Genomic DNA, 7,116 nt, shown 5'->3' on the forward strand with positions numbered 1-7,116 from the left:
CCCGATAGCAGGGGGTCCGGGGGGCGCAGCCCCCGGTGGGGGTCTGGGGGCAAAAGCCCCCAGCGGCAGCGGTATGATCTATGCGCGATCCTTCATCTGCCCGACGGCATGTTTTCTGAAGGGTCGGTTGGTCTTCCAGGCCGACTGTCTATTAGGCCGACTGCCTATTACAAGGCCGACCGTCAACCACTTACACTATATAAGTGGCCACCCCCTATCATCATATCACCAGTTCTTCACGCTCATAGTCCTCCGTCCAGCATCTGTCTAGATCACCATCGAAGCTCTGTCTGTAGAGCGCACGGGTGGACAGCCAACCATCAGCTGTATCAGCAGTTTGGTATATCAGAATTTTTGTATTCTCTCCAGCTTTCCATCGTGTACTTGCGTTTTGTTGTTATCTTCCGCTGCGTACTATTTTCTTACATGCACACCATTTTGGCATCCCTAGCACTCACTCATTCGTGCCCCCATGCAGGCCTCGTTTCGCACTAATTCGCTCGTATCTTTACGCCCTGACCTCCGATTGATAATCCATCTGCACTGGCACATTTCCCTACACACATAGGACAATATTAGGCACATTATTACCACGATGGTCCCCATAACACTAACACAACTCTAACCCTCCAAACAAAACAATATGAAACATAGTACCCAGTATACTATGCAGAAGGTGCAGAGGGTCTAATACCAATTTATGCAAATCAAGTATGTCGAGAGTACGTCCCAACACATATCGAGCACCAATCAAGTGATACGGTTGTGGAGAAAATCACCAAATCGCAAAGTGCCCTCATCATGGTAGCCCCGCTACTTTCCAACCACTCTGTAGAGATTGTGGCATAGGAAATGCATGTATGGATTGTCCCATGAAAAATAAGGTTCCACAACAAACAGAGGTTAAGCCTGACGTCCCAATCGGCATCATGGGGGTGGACCGTCAAAGTCTGGGTCCGGCAAGTGTAATATCACAACCTGTGAATGTAATTACATGACAATAGAAAGAGGCCACCAAGGACCCTAACATTCCAATCCAACCAAAGCAACTTCTTAAAAAGAGAGCACAAGCGCCTCCACCTCCACTAAGCAATGAGCAGCTGAGCTCATCCACATCAACTCCCAAGCCTCAAATAAAAGAAGCTCCATACCCAAATGCAAAGGTGGAGAAGGCTCGTTTTCAGGCACTTCAACAATGGGTACAAAAGGAACAAGCTCAATTTGAGGCTGAGAAACAAGCTCAAGACCCAATCCATGACTTGGACCCACAAAGTATTGATACTGTACTCGAGCCTCTATTCCAACAACAGACTCCACAACATAATGTCCCGCCATGTCAACTTGAAGGAGCTATACTCTCTAGCATCCTGAGTTGCCTTGTGTCGATTCCTATCGGAATCCTCCTACAGAATTGTCCCAATCTCTGGGAGAGTTTCTAAGGATGGATTGAACTTGTAAATCCCTCTCCACCTATGAACGACATCGAAGATATCCCTATGTGGATGGGTGAGAGAGAGGACATATACAACATTACTGTGCCTTTGATCCACAAGGCATATAATGAAGTCCAAGCCATAGTGGATGGTGGAGCATGTGTAAATGTCCTATCAAAGGAGCTCTTCGAAGAATGGGGTCTCCCACTAATGCAAAAGGCTAATTTCAACATACGCCTTGCCAATGATTCACGGGCTAATCCCTTGGGAATAGTAAATGGCTTGTCCACAAAGGTCGCAGGAGTCCGCTTTTCCCTTCAATTCACAATCTTGGATCTTCCCAAAAAATCCTATCAAATCTTACTGGGACATCCTTGGTTATGGGAAGCATCAATCCTCCATGACTGGGGAACTGATAGACTGACAATCCAAAATCACAACACCGTAGTCAGGGTGAATGTGGGAACAGGAGCTATAAAACCAATTGTGCCTAGAGCATTGGATGACACATCTTCCACGACAATCTCAAGCAAATCAGCTCCCTTGCAACAGCATGCCATAGCGGGCAATTCACAAAGCAATGTCAATAACTGAATACAAACATTGGCAACCATCGACAACTGCCATTCATTAGACCCCATCTTCTCACAGATAGATGCTAAGGTGCTACAGGTAGCTCCTCCACTCACACATGAAGAACCAATCGATCTAGAGATGCCATTCTTTATGGCTGACCTCAAGTGGGATAATGAACCTGAAGAAGGTACCCATACCAATGATGACTCAGATTTTCCTTGGGACCTTGAAACTGAGGCTGAGAATGCTGAAATTGAAGATCAAATCTTTGATATAATGACTTAGCCATTCTGCATGCCCTAATGGCAATCGAGCTCCCAAAAGTTGAACCTCCAAAGTTGAATAATAGCAGAAGATCCCGCAAGAAAGCTGAAGGACGAAAACGCAGAAAAGCCAAGGCTAAACACTTCAATGAATTCAAACGAGTCTAAACAAGGATCGTCAAATTGTATCTTGCAAAGCCAGCTCCCTTAAAATCAAATCCACCACCTCTAGAATGGTCCCCTGAGGGACTGGAAGGAGTATGCACAGCAAATGAACCCTTACTTGGAAACACCTTACCAATGGAAAAGTTATAAGACAATGGGACGAGGGGTGCAGGTCGAATCTACGAGACGATCAGCTTGGGGGGCACAACAACTAGAGGGGGGTGGGGGGCCGAGACGATGAGACGAGGGGTGGGGGGCAAAATGATGAGACGACCGACGGGGGCAGCCAAATGATGAGACGAGGGTCAAGGGCCGAGTTAACAAGACAAGGGGTGGGGATTGAAATGACAAGATGATCAGCTTGGGGTGCCAAATGACTAGATAGGGGTGGGGGGCCAAGACGATGCGAGGAGGGGTGGGGGTGGAATGATGAAACGACTGTAGTGGGAGTTCGAATGACTAGAGGGGGGTCGATGCTTGAGATGACGAGACGATGGGTGGGGAGCAAAACAACAAGACGAACGACAAGGGGGCCCAAACGAGTAGATGGAGGTGGCATGGGGAGCCGAGATGGTAGGACAAGGGGTGGGGCCAAGACGACGAGACCACCAGCTTGGTCGGCCAAATGACTAGAGGGGGGTGGGGGGCAAAAAGATGAGACAACCGATGGGGGCAACAAAATGACTAGAGGGGGGCCAAACGACTAGAGGGGGGTTGGAGGCCAAGAGGAGGCATGGGGGGTGAAAACGATCAGACGGTCGTCGGGGGAGGCAAATGGCTAGAGGAGGGGCAAGGGCCAAAACGATGAGACGGTCGGCTAGGTGGGCCAAACGACTAGAGGGGGGCTGAGACCACAAGATGAGGAGTGGGGGGCGAAATGACGAGAGGATTGGTAGGGGTAACCAAACGAATAGAGGGGGGGAGAAACGATGAGATGATCAGCTTGGGGGGGTAAACAACTAGAGGGGGGTTGGGGGCCGAGAGAAGGCATGGGGGGCAAAATGATGAGACGGTCGGGGGGGGGGGGGGGGGGGGGAGTGGGGGGGGGAACAACTAGAGGAGTGGTGGGGGCCAAAACGACGAGACGACTAGCATGGGGGGCCAAATGACTAGAGGGGGGATAGGAGACCGAGATGACGAGACGAGGGGTGGGGGGCAAAACGACGAGCAGGGGCCAAATGACTAGAGGGTGGTGGGGGGCCGAGATGACCGGATGAGGGGGGGGGAGAAACGACAAGACGACCAACTTGGGGAGCCAAACGACTAAAGGGCGGTGGGGGGATGAGACGATGTGATGAGGGGTGGGGGAAAAAATGATGAGATGATCGACGAAGGGGGGGGAAGAACTAGAGGGCGGTGGGGGGACGAGGGGTGGGGGGACAAACAACGAGATGACCAGCTTGGGGGTTCAAATGACTAGAGGGCATTGGGGGGCCGAGACGACGAGACAAGCGGTGGGGGGAGAAACAACAAGACGACTGGCATGGGGGGGGAAATGACGAGGGGGGTCGGGGCCTGAGCCGACGGGACAAGGGTGGGGGGCGAAACATCGAGACAACCGATGTGGGGGGGAAAATGACTAGAGGGGGTGGGGGGCCAAGACGACAGGACAAGGGGTGGGGGGCGAAATGACGAGATGATCGGCTTGGGGGCCAAATGACTAGAGGGCCGTGGGTGGCCGAGACGATAGGACGAGGAGTGGGGGGAGAAATGACGAGATGATTGATGTGGGGGGGAAAATGACTAGAGGGGGGTGGGGGGCCAAGACAACAGGATGAGGGGTGGGGGGCAAAACGACAAGACGATTGGCTTGGGGGGCCAAACAGCTAGACAACGGTGGGGGGTTGAGACAACGGGATGAGGGGTGGGGGGCGAAATGACTAGACAACCGATTTGGGAGGCCAAACGACTAGATGGGGGGTGGGGGAATGATACGATGGGATGAGTGGTTCGGGGTTGAGATGACGAGAAGAGCCCCCCTGACAGCCTTCGAGGTCAAATTGCAGACCCCTAGATTGAGCCCTCAGAGCCAATCCTTTTCCCGAAGTTACAGATCCATTTTGTCGACATCCCTACATTTCCTAATCAACCAGAGGCTGTTCACCTTGGAGACGTGATGCGGCTATGAGTACGATCAAGCGCAGTCAATAATCGCTCCTCTGTATTTTCACGGGCCACCGTTAGGGGCGCACTGGATGCCATGAGACGTTCGATGCTTTACCAACTGCTAGACCCTACCTTCGGGTGATTCAATTCCAAGGTGGGCAAGCCGTTAAAAAGAAAAGAGAACTCTTCTAAGGGCCCCCATTGACATCTTCGGATTCGGTCACATTATCAGCCATTGCCACATCTCGGCTCGAGAATATTGACCCGATTCCCTTTCCATGTGCGGTGCACATTACACCCTTGACACAAGACTGTCCCATCTCTTAGGATCAATTAACCCATGTCCAATTGTTGTTCACATGGAACCTTTCTCCACTTCGGTCTTCAAAGTTCTCATTTGAATATTTGCTACTACCACCAAGATCTGCACTGAGGGCCATTTCACTCGGGCTCATGCTCGGAGCTCCGCCACGACCCCCGTGCCCTCCTAGTCACCAGGGCCTCACACTTGCCTTGATGGCCGAGTGTAGGTCATGCTTCAGTCCCATCCATTATGAGGGCTATTTGATTCAGCGAGTGAGTTGTTACACACTCCTTAGCATATTTTGACTTCCACGACCACTATCCTGCTGTCTTAATCAATCAACACCCTTTGTGGGATCTAGGTTAGCGTGCACTTTGGCACCGTAGCTCAACTTTTGGTTCATCCCACATCGCCAATTCTGCTTACCAAAAATGGCCCACTTAGAGCTTGCATTCCACACCGGGGTTCAACAAAGAAACCCTGGCCGCTCACCTATATAAAGTTTGAGAATAGGTCAAGGGTGTTACCACCCTGATGCCTTTAATCGATTATTCACTTTACCTGATAAAATTGCGAGGAGCTCCAGCTATCCTGAGGGAAACTTCGGAGGAAACCATAGATGGTTCGATTAGTCTTTCACCCCTATACCCAAGTTTGATTGAACGATTTGCATGTCAGTGTCACTACCAGCCTCCACCAATTTCATTTGGCTTCACCCTGCTCAGGCATAGTTCACCATCTTTCGGGTCCTAGTAGGTATACTCACACTCAAGCCTTTCACAGAAGATCATGGTCGGTTGATGGTGCACCCCTCGGGGGGAGATCTCACCTGTCAAATTCCTTGCACCTCTATGGGTTTGCCACCCATCGGCTCACATATGTGTTAGACTCCTTGGTTCGTGTTTCAAAACAGGTTGGATGGAAAGCCCAGAGCGCCAGTGTCCTGAGTACATAGGTGCAAAAAGCCCACCACGAGTGCGCACACTTTGTTCCTCGGCACACGCGATGGCATAGGCGGGTCTTCGAGAGTCTGCTCTTGTCCTGTCGGGTCAGCCCACACTAACCAGTGCCTCACGTCGAGCGACAAAATAGCTTGTGCCATTTCACATTTGATCGAGTGTGCCCACGGCCTCCATTCGCTTCCCTCCCAACAATTTCAAGCACTCTTCAACTCTCTTTTCAAAGTCCCTTTAACCTTTCCCTTGCGGTACTTGTTAGCTCTATCGATCTCTCGCATGTATTTAGCCTTGGATGGAACATAGCACTTGCTTAGGGCAACCTTCCCAAATAGCCTGACTCACCGACGATGCCTTGTGGAGTGACAGGGTCTGAGTTAACGAATGAGACCTCAGCCTGCTAACTAGTTACGCAAAGGATCCTCTTCATGGCCCTGGAACGTCGATGCAAGGGGCTCTGCCAAGAGGCATGGCTGCGAATGCCCCGCCCCTCGCATGAGCCAAGCGACAACCGGTCAATGGTTGCATGGCAACGAGACGGGAAGGGAGTCCCTCCCTCCTTGCTCAACATCGCCATGGCCGCTCCACTCCTCCTTGCCCCCGGCATGGGGCTGCATGCTAAACCTTCCACTCCCCTGGGAGCACGAGGCACCGAAGAAACATGCCGAACCTCCTCCCTCCAAGAGGTCATGACACACAAAGCAACAACTCTCACCAATGGATATCTCGACTCTCGCAATGATGAGGAACACAGCAAAATATGATACGTAATGTGAATTCTAGAATTCTACGAATCATTGAGTTTTTGGATGCAACTTGCACCCATGGCCCATCCACGCGGCCCTCACTGATGTGCCCCCTTCGAGAGAGAGAAAGAGAGCAGTGCACCCAACGTGGGCGTTGTGGTCGATTGAAATGGACCGATCACATCGAGCAGTGTCTCGTCACGAGGGTGGTTAGCCTTGGGAGGGGGGCAATTGTTCATGGTGCAGTGACATGTGATGGTGCGATTGCAGACGAAAATGGGCTCGTGGGTCTCCAGACCTGCATTCGTGACATGGACCTTGGATTAGGCAAGGCTACCCGCCATCAAGTTCAAGCATATCTCTAAGTAGAGGAGAAAAACTAACGAGGATTTCCCCAGTAGCGACGAGCAAAAAGGAAAAAGCCCAACTTGGGAATCACATGGCCCTGCCACGCGAATTGTAGTCTGGAGAGGCGTCCTCTGTGACAGATAGAGCCGAGGTCCCTTGGGGGCGCCAGAGAGGGTGAGAGCCCCGTCGAGAAATTAACCAAACAAATCGCTCCACCAA

At 51.4% G+C, this 7,116-nt stretch overlaps 2 pseudogenes; one reads left to right on the forward strand and one right to left on the reverse strand.

Annotated features, from left to right (window-relative positions):
- Nucleotides 1-4,524: 4,524 nt before the first annotated feature.
- Nucleotides 4,525-6,263, reverse strand: LOC147893515 (25S ribosomal RNA; annotated as a pseudogene).
- A 246-nt stretch (nt 6,264-6,509) lies between these two features.
- On the forward strand, nt 6,510-6,661 carry LOC147893516 (5.8S ribosomal RNA; annotated as a pseudogene).
- Nucleotides 6,662-7,116: the final 455 nt, after the last annotated feature.

Source organism: Dipteris shenzhenensis, chromosome 15, assembly GCF_047967505.1.
Source record: "Dipteris shenzhenensis isolate YYH24624 ecotype China chromosome 15, Dip_SZ_1.0, whole genome shotgun sequence".
Taxonomy (NCBI): Eukaryota; Viridiplantae; Streptophyta; class Polypodiopsida; order Gleicheniales; family Dipteridaceae; genus Dipteris; species Dipteris shenzhenensis.